Source organism: Microcaecilia unicolor, chromosome 1, assembly GCF_901765095.1.
Source record: "Microcaecilia unicolor chromosome 1, aMicUni1.1, whole genome shotgun sequence".
Classification (NCBI taxonomy): Eukaryota; Metazoa; Chordata; class Amphibia; order Gymnophiona; family Siphonopidae; genus Microcaecilia; species Microcaecilia unicolor.
Window position 1 is genome coordinate 83,636,631 of NC_044031.1, and position 17,826 is coordinate 83,654,456.

Here is a 17,826-nt window from a genome sequence, read left to right on the forward strand (position 1 = left end):
AGAAAGAGTTTCGATAGTACTCACAAAAGTCGTTATTTCCGCCATAGAGTTGGTCAGCTTGGTATCTAACTTTTGGAGAGCTTCCCATATGCTCTCCAAACTAACCGACTCCGGTCTTGTTATTGAAGATTTTCTTTCAGCCCTTAGGCCCAAAGGCCTCGGACCTCTGTCAGCTTGATTTTCCTCCGAGCCTCTCATCCAGGAACATTTATCGCCGACTTGCGGTGCAATTATTCCTGCCGAAGAAAAAAAGCCTTCGGGCGGAGGCGGTGGATTGCGCTCCGGGGGAGATAAGATGGTATCCAATCCCAAGTCACAGGGTTCTCCTCCTCCTGTGGCAGCGGGATTCCCTCCGGTATCTCGATCAGGCTTCCTCACGGCGAATTTCTCGATGCTGGTCTGAGAAGGAGAAGAGGTTCTGTTCGCTGAGGCTCCAGCTTTGACCAGACCCTTCCGCTTAGTGTGAGGCATAATGGGGGGAAAAGATTACACGCAGCTCAGCTCGAGGTGTTTCAGCCGCGAAGAAAGCGTGCCGCCATCTTGACCGCTCCCCGATTTTAGTGCTCATTTTATACAAAAAAAGGCAAAACTATAGCTACTTACAAATCTCAAATCTAAGGAAAAACAAAACTAATGACAAAGTTCCTAGGAAAGCAAAACAAGCCTATGAATAGCTAAATGGTATGATGAAAACATCCAGTAACAAATATTGGTTATTTAAATCCAAGGCATTTTTATATTCATATGTATATCAGGTTCTCATAAAATGTCATTTTACCAAAAACAGCTCCTAATACTGCAATTCAAAGAGCCATAATCATTTATCCAAGCTGGTGTCAATATTAATGTGTCTTTTTAACACACAAAAATCAAATAGTTCAAAATGAGTGTGAATTTAAAAGAAAACAAACATCCACAGTGTCCCAATACAGCCTATTTTGAGTAAATACAGATTGTTTCAAGAAGCAAAAGAAAATTCTCTATTTTCATACAGGATTCAGATCATTTCAAAATAACAAAAACAGAAAAAAAACTGGTAGAAGTGTAGGTGTTTAAATAATCTAAGAGAAATATCTTCTCTATAGTTGTGTCCTTGTATTGTGTGTTTTCATTATGTGCTGAGTGATGTGATTTTCTTGAAAATGATTTTAGGTGTTATAACCCTTTAAGTAATTCAGGGGGTCTTTTACTAAGATGCTGTAGTGTTTTTAGCTCATCGTAGAAAGCAGCTGGTGGTAAACACCAAGACACCCATTATATTCCTATGGGTGCCTCGGCGTTTGCCAGATGATTTCTACTGAGACCTAAAAAAGTTAACACAGCTTACAAAAAGACCTCCTCAGAATTTTGACACATTTGCTCCTGACATTTGGGTAAGAACAAATACAACACCATTGTGTAGCCTGACCATGTATAATGAATTTTTGTTAATGTGAAAATATGGAAAACTATAGCTGTCAAAGTAGTTGCATCTATCAGTTGGTGCAAAAAGAAATTCTTATACAACTTCAATGAAGGAATCATATGGAACCTTTTAGAAATGAAGCATCAGGGCAGCAAAGATTCAAACTCTATGCTAAGAAACACTGGGCCAAAGAAAACTCAAATACCCAACTGGAGACCAATATTCAGAACATAGGAGAGGACCAAACCCCATCATAGAAAAAGCAATGTTAGAAGAATCAAACCTCCAAACAGTGAAAATAAATATTCTATCATCAAAAAGGGACAAAAAGAGACAATGTGTAGATGATAACATGTTTTTCCCTAGCAGCACTACAACATCACATCCTTATTGGTATTCCAATCTCAAAAGAAACTAGCATTACATGTGGTACTACCTAGCTAAAAACCTGTCATCTCATCAGTCTGATATATAGATTCTTGTTGAAATTGCCCCACTGACAACTTAGTTTTAGAATGTTGACTTACTGGTAGTGTAAGTCTATTTTATTAGTAGGCTTCCTATATATGAAGATAAAGAAACAAATCAACCTTTTATGAATAATCAAATCTAAAAAGGAATTTTAAGTTCATCAGCAGCTTCTTAACCAACATTCTTTTAAGTGCATTTTCTGTTAAAAATGGTGCTTTAAGCACATTTTCCCTTACTTTGTATGAAATACCAAAATCAAACAATTTTATCTTAAAGCTAAAACCCTGTAACCTGTCTTTCTAACATAACTCAGAGCATATATTCTTCCATCTTTATAGCTGATTGCCTCAGATGCCTCTCTTCATTAAAGTGATTAATAAGTCCCAATAAATAGATTATCTTTAGACACAGCATAGGAAGACACAATGGGGCAATTCTATAAATTAAGCACCAACAATTAGGCACAAAGAATGTGTGTTCACTACCAGAATACTGTATATATAAACATGCACGTAAATGCAAATGATTAGGTTATATGCTAAATCTATACAATGGATTCTAAGGGTAAAGGAACAGTCTGAAGGTGAGTGCACACATAGGCGAATTACTGGCAGGATATGGGGTATGGTGCACATTTCACACAAATTATAGAACACTATGAGGCTTTTTTTTCCAAAGCACTTAGCCTTCCAAAGTTCCATAGAAACCTATAGAATTTTGGAAGGCTAAGTGCTTTGAAAATATGCCTCTATGTAATTTATAAGTACATAAGAATTGCCATATCGGGACAGACCGAAGGTCCATCAAGCCCAGCATCCTGTTTCCCACAGTGGTTAATCCAGGTCACAAGTTCCTAGCAAGATCCCAAAAAAATACAACACATTTTATGCTGCTTATCCTAGAAACAAGCAGGATTTTCCCCAAGTCCATTTTAATAACGATCTATGGACTTTTACTTTAAGAAGCCATCCAAACCTTTTTTAAACCCCGCTGCTTTTACTATATTCTCTGGCAACAAATTCCAGAGTTTAATTACACCGTTGAGTGAAGAAAACGTTTCTCTGATTCGTTTTTAAGTATACTACTTTGTAGCTTCATTGCGTGACCCCTAGTCCTGTATTTTTGGAAAGAGTAAACAATCGATTCACGTCTACCTGTTCCACTCCACTCCTTGTTTTAAAGACCTCTATATCATATGTCCCCTTAGCCACCTTTTCTCCAAGATGAAGAGCCCTAACCACTTTAGCCTTTCCTCATAGGGAAGTCGTCCCATCCCCTTTATCATTTTTGTCACCCTTCTCTGTACCTTTTCTAATTCCACTATATCTTTTTTGAGATATGGCAACCAGAATTGAACAGTATTCGATGTGCGATTGTACCATGGAGTAAAATAAAAGCATCCAGTATCTCTCTTTTGGGTTTCTGCACCCCAAGTGCATCACTCTACACTTCTTGGTATTAAATTTTAATAATTCACTCAAGCTCTGTTTAGTAAATGAAATTCCTCACACAGACTCACACTAGCTGTGTAACTCTGATGTGGAACACCCACTCAATTATCAGCTCGATCGTGTGTGTTTTTAAAGTGGAGAAAAAAGCTTCAGAGTCGCCACCCAGCCAGCCCGACTTCGCAGACTATAAGACGTGAGCTCGGCGTGCCTTCACGTAGCTTCAAAAAAAAAAAAAAAACCTCCACTACTTAGTGCTTATTTCTAAATTTCTAGTCTCAAAGTGCTCTATATGCACTACTGCCTACTTTGTGTGTGTCCACAATATTGTAAATCAATATTCTGTATACTACTATTAGCTGTGCTAATTCTTCCGTTTTTCTGTAGAATGCAAATACATCAAGAAGATATTGCCAGAAATCACTTAGCTTAATTATGTCACTCTAGTGTTCCTCTCAAGGCGATACTCTCCACTTCTTAACCCGACAGGGAGCCCCCGTTTCGCTGGTGCTGTGTCAGGGGTTATTTCCAAATCGTTTTACACATGAAATTGCATCCACAATTACTCAAACTCAGTCTTCTGCCCAAACTTTCTGCAGATGAAAAATAGAACTATAGCATTGGGTGCCACTTTTGCACTGTGTAGATTTGTCTTGCTTAAAATTATGATAGATAATTGGTCTTATAGTTTGGTAATGTTTGTGGATGGATTAACTTGATTTCTCTTTGTTTATGTATCTTTCACATCTCAGTTCTTATTGATGTGGACTTTGTATATTTTTGTTTTCCATTCTTTCCTAAAACCACCTAACATTCTATTTGCTTTCTTAGCTACAGCCGCACACAGAGCAGAAGGTTTCAACAAACCATCAACAATGACACCTAGATCCCTTTCCTGGTCAGCGACTCCTAATGTGGAACCTTGGATTAAGTAGCTATAATTTGGGTTCCTCTTTCTCACATGCATCATTTTGCACTTGCACACACTAAACGTCATCTGTCATTTACATGCCCAGTCTCGGTTTCGTAAGGTCCTCTTGTAATTTTTCACAATCCTCTTGCAATTTAACAACTTTGAATAACTTTGTGTTCTCAGCAAATTTAATTACCTCACTAGTTACTCCCATTTCTAGATCATTTATAAATATAACAAGCAGCGGTCCCAGCAAAGACCCCTGCAGAACCCCACTCTCTACCCTTCTCCATTGAGAATACTCACCATTTAACCTTACTCTGTTTCCTTTTAACCCGATTTTAATCCACAATAGAACACTACCTCCTATCCCATGACTCTCTAATTTCCTCTGGAGCCTTTCATGAGGTACTTTGTCAAACGCCTTTTGAAAATCCAGATACACAATATCAACCGGCTCACCTTTATCCACATGTTTGTTCACACCTTCACTAAATCCATGTTGGCTTTGTTTCATTAATCCATGCTTTTGAATATGCTCTGTAATTTTGTTCTTTATAATAGTCTCTACCATTTTGTCAGGTTCACTGGTCTATAATTTCACGGATCTCCTCTGGAACCTTTTTAAAAAATAGGTGTTACATTGGCCACCCTCCAATTTTCCGGTACCATGCTTGATTTTAAAGATAAATGACATATTACTAACAATTGTTCACAAGTACAATACACAATTCTATTAGTACTCTGGGATAAATACAATTTATTTTATTTATTTTGTTGCATTTGTATCCCACATTATCCCACCTCTTTGCAGGCTCAATGTGGCTTACAATACATCATGAATAGTGGAAATGAGAAGAGAATAGGCAATTGGTATTACAGAGGATTTTGGGTTACATGATAATGATAAAGCATAATAGTAAAATAACAAGAAAACATTTTAAGATAATTACATAGTAACATAGTAGATGACGGCAGAAAAAGACCTGCACGATCCATCCAGTCTGCCCAACAAGATAACTCATATTTGCTACTTTTTGTGTATACCCTACTTTGATTTGTACCTGTGCTCTTCAGGGCACAGACCGTATAAGTCTGCCCAGCACTATCCCCGCCTCCCAACCACCAGCCCCGCCTCAGACCGTATAAGTCTGCCCAGCACTATCCTCGCCTCCCAACCACCAGCCCTGGCACACACCGTACAAGTCTGTCCAGCACTATCCCCGCCTCCCAACCACCAGACCCGCTTCCCACCACCGGCTCTGGCACAGATCGTATAAGTCTGCCCAGCACTATCCCCGCCTCCCGAACTTGACTAAGCTCCTGAGGATCCATTCCTTCTGAACAGGATTCATAGTAACATAGTAGATGACGGCAGAAAAAGACCTGCATGGTCCATCCAGTCTGCCCAACAAGATAAACTCATATGTGTATACCTTACCTTGATTTGTACCTGCCTTTTTCAGGGCACAGACCGTACAAGTCTGCCCAGCAGTATTTCCCGCCTCCCATCACCGGCTCTGGCACGGACCGTATAAGTCTGCCCTCCACTATCCTCGCCTCCCAACCACCAACCTCTCTTCCCCCACCTGCTCCGCCACCCAATTTCGGCTAAGCTTCTGAGGATCCATTCCTACTGCACAGGATTCCTTTATGCATATCCCACGCATGCTTGAATTCCGTTACCGTTTTCATCTCCACCACCTCCCGCGGGAGGGCATTCCAAGCATCCACCACCCTCTCCGTGAAAAAATACTTCCTGACATCTTTTTTGAGTCTGCCCCCCTTCAATCTCATTTCATGTCCTCTCGTTCTACCGCCTTCCCATCTCCGAAAAAGATTTTTTTGCGGATTAATACCTTTCAAGTATTTGAATGTCTGTATCATATCACCCCTATTCCTCCTTTCCTCCAGGGTATACATGTTCAGGTCAGCAAGTCTTTGCTCATACATCTTGGAACGCAAATCCTATACCATTCTCGTAGCTTTTCTTTGCACCGCTTCCATTTTTTAAACATCCTTCGCAAGGTACGGCCTCCAAAACTGAACACAATACTCCAGATGGGGCATCACCAACGACTTGTACAGGGGCATCAACACTTCCTTTCTTCTGCTGATCACACCTCTCTCTATACAGCCTAGCAACCTTCTCGCTACGGCCACCGCCTTGTCACACTATTTCGTCGCCTTCAGATCCTCGGATACTATCACCCCAAGATCCCTCTCCCCCTCAGTACCTATCAGACTCTCACCGCCTAACACATAAGTCTCTCGTGGGTTTCTACTCCCTAAATGCATCACTTTGCATTTCTTCGCATTGAATTTTAATTGCCAAACCTTAGACCATTCTTCTAGCTTCCTCAGATCCCTTTTCATGCTTTCCACTCCCTCCCGGGTGCCCACTCTGTTGCAAATCTTAGTATCATCCGCAAATAGGCAAACTTTACCTTCTAACCCTTCAGCAATGTCACTCACAAATATATTGAGCAGAATCGGCCCCAGCACCGACCCCTGAGGCACTCCACTACTCACCTTTCCCTCCTCCGAGCGAAATCCATTTACCACCACCCTCTGTCGTCTGTCCGTCAACCAGTTCCTAATCCAGTTCACCACTTCGGGACCTATCTTCAGCCCATCTAGTTTATTTAAGAGCCTCCTGTGAGGAACCGTGTCAAAAGCTTTGCTAAAATCTAAGTAGATTACGTCTATAGCACGTCGATGATTCAATTCTCCAGTTACCCAATCAAAGAATTCAATGAGATTTGTTTGGCACGATTTCCCTCTGGTAAAACCATGTTGTCTCGGATCTTGCAGCTTGTTGGCTTCTAGGAAATTCACTATCCTTTCCTTCAGCATGGCTTCCATTACTTTTCCAATAACCGAAGTGAGGCTTACCAGCCTGTAGTTTCCAGCTTCTTCCCTATCACCACTTTTGTGAAGAGGTACCACCTCCGCCGTTCTCCAGTCCCTTGGAACCTCTCCCGCCTCCAAGGATTTATTAAACAAATCTTTAAGAGGACCCACCAGGACCTCTCTGAGCTCCCTCAATATTCTGGGGTGGATCCCGTCCGGTCCCATGGCTTTGTCCACCTTTAGCTTTCCAAGTTGCTTATCCCACGCATGTTTGAATTCCGTTACCGTTTTCATTTCCACCACCTCCCGCGGGAGGGCATTCCAAGCATCCACTACTCTCTCCGTGAAAAAATACTTCCTGACATTTTTCTTGAGTCTGCCCCCCTTCAATCTCATTTCATGTCCTCTCATTCTACCATCTTCCACATTCTGGGTACATGTGGGGGATTTCACATGTGATGATCTTGGTGATATGTCTTGTTGAAGAAATGAGTCTTCAGTAGTTTGCGGAAGCTGGTTAGTTCGTAGATCGTTTTTAGGTTGCACGTCAGCGCGTTCCAGAATTGTGTACTCATATAGGAAAAGGTTGATGCGTGCATTAGTTTATATTTTAGACCTTTGCAGATGGGGAAATGAAGATTAAGGAATGTGCGAGATGATTTTTTAGCATTCCTGGGTGGTAGGTCTATCAGGTCTGACATGTAGGCTGGGGCATCACCATGGATGATTTTATGAACTAGGGTGCACACCTTGAACGCGATGCGTTCTTTGAGTGGGAACCAGTGTAGTTTCTCTCATAAGGGGTTTAGCACTTTTATATTTTGATTTCCCAAATATGAGTCTAGCTGCAGTGTTCTGGGCTGTCTGGAGTTTTTTTTTTTTTTTGAGTATTTGCTCTTTGCAGCCAGCGTAAAGTGCATTACAATAATCTAGATGACTCAGTACCAATGATTGAACCAGTTTACGGAAGACAGTCCTTGGGAAGAATGGTCTTACTCTTTTTAGTTTCCACATTGAGTGGAACATCTTTTTGGTTGTGTTTTTCGTGTGATTTTCTAGTGTTAGGTGCCGATCAATGGTAACGCCAAGAATTTTTAGGGTGTCAGAGATTGGTAGGTTCAGTTTTGGTGTATTGATGGTGGTAATTTGTTCGAGTTGTGTTGAGAGGTGAGTAATAGACATTGGGTTTTTTTCTGCATTAAGTTTCAGCTGGAATACATCTGCCCATGAATGCATGATATATAGACTTTGGTTGATGTCGTTTGAGAATTACTTTAAGTCTTGTTTAAATGGGATGTAGATCGTTATGTCATCAGCGTATATGTATGGGTTGAGGTTTTTGTTTGACAGTAGTTTGGCCAAAGGTATCATCATTAGGTTGAATAAGCTTGGTGTAAGGGGGGATCCCTGTGGAACTCCGCATTCAGGTGTCCATGTGGCTGATGTAATTGAGTTTGATGTCACTTGATATGAGCGTGTGGTTAGGAACCCCTTGAACCAATTGAGAATGTTACCTCCGATTCCGAAGTATTCGAGGATGTGTAGTAGAATTCCATGATCAACCATGTCAAAGGCGCTAGCCACGTCGAATTGTAGAAATAGTATGTTCTTGCCGGTTGCAATCATTTGTTTGAAAAGTCATGAGCGTAACTAATACTGTTTCAGTACTGTGGTTAGAACGGAATCCTGACTGGGAGTCGTGTAATATTGAGAACTTGTTTAGATAATTAGTGAGTTGTTTGGTCACCATCCCTTCTGTTATTTGGTTATTAAGGGAATGGATGTTACTGGTCTATAGTTGGTTAGCTCACTAGCATTTTTCTTTGCATCTTTGGGTATGGGGGTGAGTAGGATATTTCCTTTCTCCTTCAGGAAGAGTCCATTTTGTAACAAAGTTCACGTGTTTTGTTAGGTCTGTTATAAATTGTTGCGGGGCCAATATCATAAGGTTGTTTGGGCATATGTCTAGTTTGCAGTGAGATTTGGCGAATCTTTTAAGCATTTGGGAGATGAGATCTTCTGATAGTATCTCGAATTCGGTCAAGTTCTATCTGCTGGGTATACTCCGGGGTCTGGGTCTAGGCAGTCTAGGAGTACATCGTATTCAATGGGGCTGATAGTTATTTTAAGTCGCAGTTGTTCGATTTTCTCCTTGAAGTATTTCGCGAGGTTGTCGGCTCCTGGTGTGTCTTTACTGTTTGTGACTGGTGTGGTGTCTAGTAGTTTATTCACGAGTTGGAAGAGTTTATGTGTGTCCTTGTAGTTTGGTCCAATTTCAGTTTTGTAATATAGTTTTGTGGTTTGTCTTATAGTATATTTATATTTTCTTCAAAGTTGTTTCCAAGTGTTGAGTGTGGGTTCGTCTTTCTTTTTATTCCACGCGCGTTCTAATCTTCTAACTTGTGTTTTGAGTTTTTCCAGTTCTTCGTTGAACCATGGTATTGAGTTCTTTCTGTGTGAGGTTCTGGTTTGAATTGGGGCAACATTGTCTAATATTGATTTGCATCTATTGTCCCATTCTAAGAGGAATTGGATTGTGTCTTCTTTTATTGTCCATCCGTTGTAGTAGATCTGTTGCCAGAATGTTACCGGGTCTATTGGTGTAGGCTTTTCATGTTTGTTTGTTTGTTTGTTTCTATGGTAAGTGAACGCTACTTTGCTTTGTGCTTTGGGAACTTAAAGATTGGGGTTTAAAGGAGGAATTGTAGGTTAGTGTTAGGCAAAATTAAAAAGCAAATTTCAACAGCTAACAGAAAACAGCTAATCTCCATAGACTTTCCCACTTAGTTTTAAAAGCTTTGTACCACAGCATTAACAGATAGAATCTAACAGCCACTGCAGGATCTAATTTAGTATTAAGGGTGAATAAAAAGAGAGAGAGAGAGAGAGGGAAAAGCAAGCAGGGCCTAGTTTAGTATTAAGGGAGGAATAAAAAGAGAGAAAAGCAAGCATCATTAACTAGTTGCCATAGTGTATAAACCCTTTCCCCACAGTTTTAAACTGAACTTTTCTCTAGAAATAGGCATTTTCCCCATAGTTTTAAACTGAAACCTTTTCTAGAGGTAGGAACTCCTTTGTTCTAAACGGCAGTTATTTTTCTTTTCCTTGGCTGCTGGAGAGTTAGCTCATCCAGTGACCTAGTTTTAAACTGAAACCTTTTCTAGACCTCAATTAAGTGATAATTAAGGGTGGGGGCAGTAGAATACTTGCATAGGTTGCTGAATCAGCTTAAAAGAGCCTGTTCAAAAGAGGCCCCTTAGATTCAACAGTATATAAAGAGGAAAGGTCCCACTGAACTTTCTTTCTGAGAAGTTCTGAGAGAAGAGGACATTTCTCTGGTAAGTGAACGCTACTTTGCTTTGTGCTTTGTGCTTTGGGAACTTAAAGATTGGGGTTTAAAGGAGGAATTGTAGGTTAGTGTTAGGCAAAATTAAAAAGCAAATTTCAACAGCTAACAGAAAACAGCTAATCTCCATAGTCTTTCCCACTTAGTTTTAAAAGCTTTGTACCACAGCATTAACAGATAGAATCTAACAGCCACTGCAGGATCTAATTTAGTATTAAGGGTGAATAAAAAGAGAGAGAGAGAGAGAGAGGGAAAAGAAACACCTTCAGAAAATGGAAGAAGGAACCGTCTGAAAATAACAAGAAGCAGCATAAGGAGTGTCAAAGCAAATGCAAGGTGCAGATAAAGAAGGCCAAGAGGGATTACGAAAAAAAGATAGCATTAGAGGCAAAAAAACATAGTAAAAACATTTTTCGGTATATTAAAAGCAGGAAGCCGGCAAAAGAATCGGTTGGGCCGCTGGATGACCGAGGGGTAAAAGGGGCGATCAAGGAAGACAAAGACGTAGCAGAGAGACTGAATGAATTCTTTGCTTCGGTCTTCACCGAGGAAGATTTGGGTGGGATACCGGTGTCGGAAATGGTATTTCAAGCGGACGAGTCGGAGAAACTTACTGACTTCACGGTAAACCTGGAGGACGTAATGGGGCAGTTCGGCAAACTGAAGAGTAGCAAATCTCCTGGACCGGATGGTATTCATCCTAGAGTACTGATAGAACTGAAAAATGAGCTTGCGGAGCTACTGCTAGTGATATGCAACTTATCCTTAAAATCGAGCGTGGTACCGAAAGACTGGAGGGTGGCCAATGTAACGCACATTTTTTAAAAAGGCTCCAGGGGAGATCCGGGAAATTATAGACGGGTGAGTCTGACGTCGGTGCCAGGGAAAATGGTAGAGGCTATTATTAAAAACAAAATTACAGAGCACATCCGAGGACATGGATTACTGAGACCGAGTCAGCATGGCTTTTGTGTGGGGAAATCTTGCCTGACCAATTTACTTCAATTCTTTGAAGGAGTAAACAAACATGTGGACAAAGGGGAGCCGGTTGATATTGTGTATCTGGATTTTCAAAAGGCGTTTGACAAGGTACCTCATGAAAGGCTACAGAGGAAATTGGAGGGTCATGGGATAGGAGGAAATGTCCTATTGTGGATTAAAAACTGGTTGAAGGATAGGAAACAGAGAGTGGGGTTAAATGGGCAATATTCACAATGGAGAAGGGTAGTTAGTGGGGTTCCTCAGGGGTCTGTGCTAGGACCGCTGCTTTTTAATATATTTATAAATGATTTAGAGATGGGAGTAACTAGCGAGGTAATTAAATTTGCTGATGACACAAAGTTATTCAAAGTCGTTAACTCGCGACAGGATTGTGAAAAATTACAAGAGGACCTTACGAGACTGGGAGACTGGGCGGCTAAATGGCAGATGACGCTTAATGTGAGCAAGTGCAAGGTGATGCATGTGGGAAAAAAGAACCCGAATTATAGCTACGTCATGCAAGGTTCCATGTTAGGAGTTACGGACCAAGAAAGGGATCTGGGTGTCGTCGTCGATAACACGCTGAAACCTTCTGCTCAGTGTGCTGCTGCGGCTAGGAAAGCGAATAGAATGTTGGGTATTATTAGGAAAGGTATGGAAAACAGGTGTGAGGATGTTATAATGCCGTTGTATCGCTCCATGGTACAACCGCACCTTGAGTATTGTGTTCAATTCTGGTCGCCGCATCTCAAGAAAGATATAGTAGAATTGGAAAAGGTGCAGCGAAGGGCGACTAAAATGATAGCGGGAATGGGACGACTTCCCTATGAAGAAAGACTAAGGAGGCTAGGGCTATTCAGCTTGGAGAAGAGACGGCTGAGGGGAGACATGATAGAGGTATATAAAATAATGAGTGGAGTGGAACAGGTGGATGTGAAGCGTCTGTTCACGCTTTCCAAAAATACTAGGACTAGGGGGCATGCGATTAAACTACAGTGCAGTAAATTTAAAACAAATCAGAGAAACATTTTCTTCACCCAACGTGTAATTAAACTCTGGAATTCATTGCCGGAAAATGTGGTGAAGGCGGTTAGCTTAGCAGAGTTTAAAAAGGGGTTGGACGGTTTCATAGATAATAGATTTACAGCTGGCCTGACAAACTATGCTCTAATAAACTCATTAGCACATTAAACAGAGAGAGTGACAATGGAGAACCCTGAGGAACTCCACACTCTGCCCTCCATGAATCAGATAAAGTTCCACCAGATCTTACTCTCTATATATAGGATTCTCCAAAAAACCCCTAAAACAATTAAGAACACAACCTGATACCAAAGAAACTACGAGTTGACAACATAGTTTCATGATCCACTAAGTCCAAGGTAGAGCAAAAAAGGAGTGGGGAAGAGAGGCTCTTTCCAATCAGTGAGACGTATAAAATGTAAAGCAGTTTATTAGATAAGAACAAAAAATGACTTTACACAGATGTGTTCCTCAGGAGTCTACAAAATCAGATAAAAACAAATATGTATAAGAAAAAAATATATATATATATGTAATAACAATATTCAACTAAAAGCACATTAGTCAAAAAATGAGCATACAATATAAAAACATGCCTAAACATGTATATAATATCTTAAAACGACAAAAAACGATTAAAAAGATTAAATGCATTAATATATAAAAATTTCTTAGAACGGAGCATTGTTAATGACATCTATAATATCCAATAAAGTGTGACATACATGAGTTCAAAAGATTCGTACTTATATATATAAATATGCAATGCAAAAATAATAATGGCATGTCAAACAGGCAAAAGAGCAATACTGTATTGGACAATATTATGCACATCAATATACATATGTGTGTGTGGTGTAAAAATGTATTTTCCATATTAAGAGTCTAATGGAACGAGACATAGAAATGCTGATAAAAACAATGAACATGGGCAAAACATGTATTTAAAAAAAGTTATCAAGCTTATCTGTGGTGTGAAAGTGTTTGAAATTTAGTATATTATATATATATATTGGCAGACAAAAGACAATAGGATTTATTTATTTTATTTATTTACGTCAATTTATATACCGTATCTTATTGCTACTGCAAGACAGAATGGTTTACAATTTATAAGATAAAAAAACAATACAATATGTACAGGTTGGACAAACATTAGAACTCCAATCATTACAGGAAAGCACAGCAAAACCACAAACTAGCTACATAAGATAAAAACAGTATAACTCATGATTTAGTATACAGGAAAGCACCGCAAATACAGGATTAAGTACATAATATGATCTACACAAACAGTACAGTTTTGATTTAATATACACTGCAGATACCCATTTATAACCTTGCTTCCATTATTCTAAATTCTGTTCTACATAATTGATAAAATAGAAAGTTTTCAAAAGTTTCTGAAAATGAAAGTAAGATTTCTCAAGTCTGATCTCTTTTGGAAGGCCATTCCAAAGAGAAGGAGACGTAGAAAAAAGCCAAATTCCGTGTAGATTCCCATCTAGCCCTAGCGAGAGGAGGAATCACTAACCTACTGTCTGTTAGGGATCTAAGGGTTCGTGTGGCAGTGTAAGGAATAGTTAAATTTGACAGATAGTCAGGGTTTAGTGTGTAAAAAGCCTTATGGGTCAAAACTAAGGCTTTAAACTTAACTCTATCTTCAACCGGAAGCCAGTGCAATTGATGTAGTAGAGGTGTTACTCTGTCATCCCTCCGGGCCCTACAAATCATACGCGCCGCTGTATTCTGTATTCTTTGTAGTCGTTTCAAGCTAGCTTGAGTGATCCCTGCATATATGATATTGCAATAATCTAAGCGTGAGGTAATATAAGCAGATGTCAATGTTTTAAGGGAAACCTTACTAACTGAATTCCTAACTGACCGAAGTCTCCTAAGATGGAAAAAAGATTTTTTCACTACATCGGATATTTGTTACTCGAAAGTCAGAGCAGAATCGATTATAACCCCGAGGTATCTAAAGGATTTAACTGTAGGGATGTTCTGGCCAAATAGCATAGGTACCACTGCTGGACATGTACCCTGTCCTACTATCCAAGATGTTACAGTCTTATCTGGATTTAATACTAATTGATATGTTGTGAGTCAATCTGCCACTTTATCCAGATAGATTTGAAGCGGCGTAAAGTCCATATTAGACGGTTTAACATAATTAATAAGAAGGAAATCGTCCGCATATGAGTAAAAACTAATACCCATTGTTTGAATGAGGAGCGCCAAGGGACTAACATATAGATTAAACAGTAATGGAGACAGGACCGATCCCTGTGGAACCCCACATGGTAGATTGTATGTTGTAGAAGATGATTGCTGCTGAACTACTTTAAATGAAAGTTCGGTAAGAAAGGATATAAACCATTTCATAATTGTCCCTGAAAGACCAATCTCACATAATCTGTCAAGAAGTAGTTTATGATTAATTAAATCAAAAGCTACAGATAAGTCAAGTGAAACAACCAAGGCAATATAGCCATGCTCTAATTTTGCATGAATCTCACTTAACAGCGAAGTCAGGATAGTCTCTGTGCTATGGCCTTTCCTAAAGCCTGATTGTCTAGGATGTAACAAATTTTTGGAGTCCACATACGTTTGCAATTGTCTGAACACTATTGTCTCTATCACTTTGGATAGGAACAGAAGATTAGAAACTGGTCTATAATTGTTGGGTGTTAAAGGATCTAATGAGGGCTTCTTCAGAATAGGCTTTACTAGCGCCTCTTTCAGAGTAGCAGGGACTACCCCTTCAGAAAGACTCCGTACGATAATTGAATACATAAAGTGTTGAATTTCTAGCGTGTGGTTTTTCAGCCATGCTGATGGTATAGGATCCAAGGAACTGTAAGTGGGTGAAAGACCTGCGACTAAAGTGTGTAGTGATTCCATAGATAGGAGTTCAAAGTCCTGCCAGGGTACGGTTAGTTGAGAATTTGGGGAGTTGTCAACATGACTGATCCCTGATACCCTTGGGAATTAGGCTCTTAGATTCTCAATTTTAGAGCTGAAAAACTTTGCCAGAGTTTCAGAATGAAGAGCAGGTGATTCTCTATTTTCACTAGTCGTAGTTGTCAAGCGTTTCATAATATGGAATAACTTTTTCTGTGAACTAGCAGCTTCCTTTATTTCTTTGGAGAAATAAGTAGTTTTAGCAGCTTTTAGCTGTGTTAAATAATATTTTTGACACTGCTTACATTTCTGTTTAAGTTCTATAGTTATGTGCTTCCGCCATTGGTGTTCAGCTCTACGTATCTGTTGTTTAGATAATTTTGTATTTTTATTAATTATTCTTTCTGGTGCAATATCTTCAAGAGCTACAGATAGAACTTGATTCCATGTTCCAATTTGATCATCTATAGAAAGTGTATCAAAATTTAATGGGAACTTATCCGCTAGAGAAGGTAAAGATAATGAGTCAATTTTTTGTAGACTCCTTGTTTTAGTATAGGTGGAATTGGTATTATATAACAACTGAGGTACAGATAAGTAAAATTGAAGATAATGATCTTCTGGTGAAGGATATAAAAAACGGCACAGCCAGTGTCTGCAAACATCACTAACCTTGTGATATGATGTAATATTGAGTATCAAACGAGCGTATATCAACAAACCTGTATACAGTAAAATGGGATAACGGTCCTATGAAAAAAGTGTGTGTTTAATAACGATAAGGCAAAACAATGTGTTAGGATAGAAAAGTGAGTGGGAAAGCGCGGGGTACAAATGTAACAAAAACAAAAATAAAATAAAAGACTTTTGTTAAGGTCAAGGACAATATACAGTGGTGGAAATAAGTATTTGATCCCTTGCTGATTTTGTAAGTTTGCCCACTGACAAAGACATGAGCAGCCCATAATTGAAGGGTAGGTTATTGGTAACAGTGAGAGATAGCACATCACAAATTAAATCCGGAAAATCACATTGTGGAAAGTATATGAATTTATTTGCATTCTGCAGAGGGAAATAAGTATTTAATCCCTCTGGCAAACAAGACCTAATACTTGGTGGCAAAACCCTTGTTGGCAAGCACAGCGGTCAGACGTCTTCTGTAGTTGATGATGAGGTTTGCACACATGTCAGGAGGAATTTTGGTCCACTCCTCTTTGCAGATCATCTCTAAATCATTAAGAGTTCTGGGCTGTCGCTTGGCAACTCGCAGCTTCAGCTCCCTCCATAAGTTTTCAATGGGATTAAGGTCTGGTGACTGGCTAGGCCACTCCATGACCCTAATGTGCTTCTTCCTGAGCCACTCCTTTGTTGCCTTGGCTGTATGTTTTGGGTCATTGTCGTGCTGGAAGACCCAGCCACGACCCATTTTTAAGGCCCTGGCGGAGGGAAGGAGGTTGTCACTCAGAATTGTACGGTACATGGCCCCATCCATTCTCCCATTGATGCGGTGAAGTAGTCCTGTGCCCTTAGCAGAGAAACACCCCCAAAACATAACATTTCCACCTCCATGCTTGACAGTGGGGACGGTGTTCTTTGGGTCATAGGCAGCATTTCTCTTCCTCCAAACACGGCGAGTTGAGTTCATGCCAAAGAGCTCAATTTTTGTCTCATCTGACCACAGCACCTTCTCCCAATCACTCTCGGCATCATCCAGGTGTTCACTGGCAAACTTCAGACGGGCCGTCACATGTGCCTTCCGGAGCAGGGGGACCTTGCGGGCACTGCAGGATTGCAATCCGTTATGTCGTAATGTGTTACCAATGGTTTTCGTGGTGACAGTGGTCCCAGCTGCCTTGAGATCATTGACAAGTTCCCCCCTTGTAGTTGTAGGCTGATTTCTAACCTTCCTCATGATCAAGGATACCCCACGAGGTGAGATTTTGCGTGGAGCCCCAGATCTTTGTCGATTGACAGTCATTTTGTACTTCTTCCATTTTCTTACTATGGCACCAACAGTTGTCTCCTTCTCGCCCAGCGTCTTACTGATGGTTTTGTAGCCCATTCCAGCCTTGTGCAGGTGTATGATCTTGTCCCTGACATCCTTAGACAGCTCCTTGCTCTTGGCCATTTTGTAGAGGTTAGAGTCTGACTGATTCACTGAGTCTGTGGACAGGTGTCTTTCATACAGGTGACCATTGCCGACAGCTGTCTGTCATGCAGGTAACGAGTTGATTTGGAGCATCTACCTGGTCTATAGGGGCCAGATCTCTTACTGGTTGGTGGGGGATCAAATACTTATTTCCCTCTGCAGAATGCAAATAAATTCATATACTTTCCACAATGTGATTTTCCGGATTTAATTTGTGATGTGCTATCTCTCACTGTTACCAATAACCTACCCTTCAATTATGGGCTGCTCATGTCTTTGTCAGTGGGCAAACTTACAAAATCAGCAAGGGATCAAATACTTATTTCCACCACT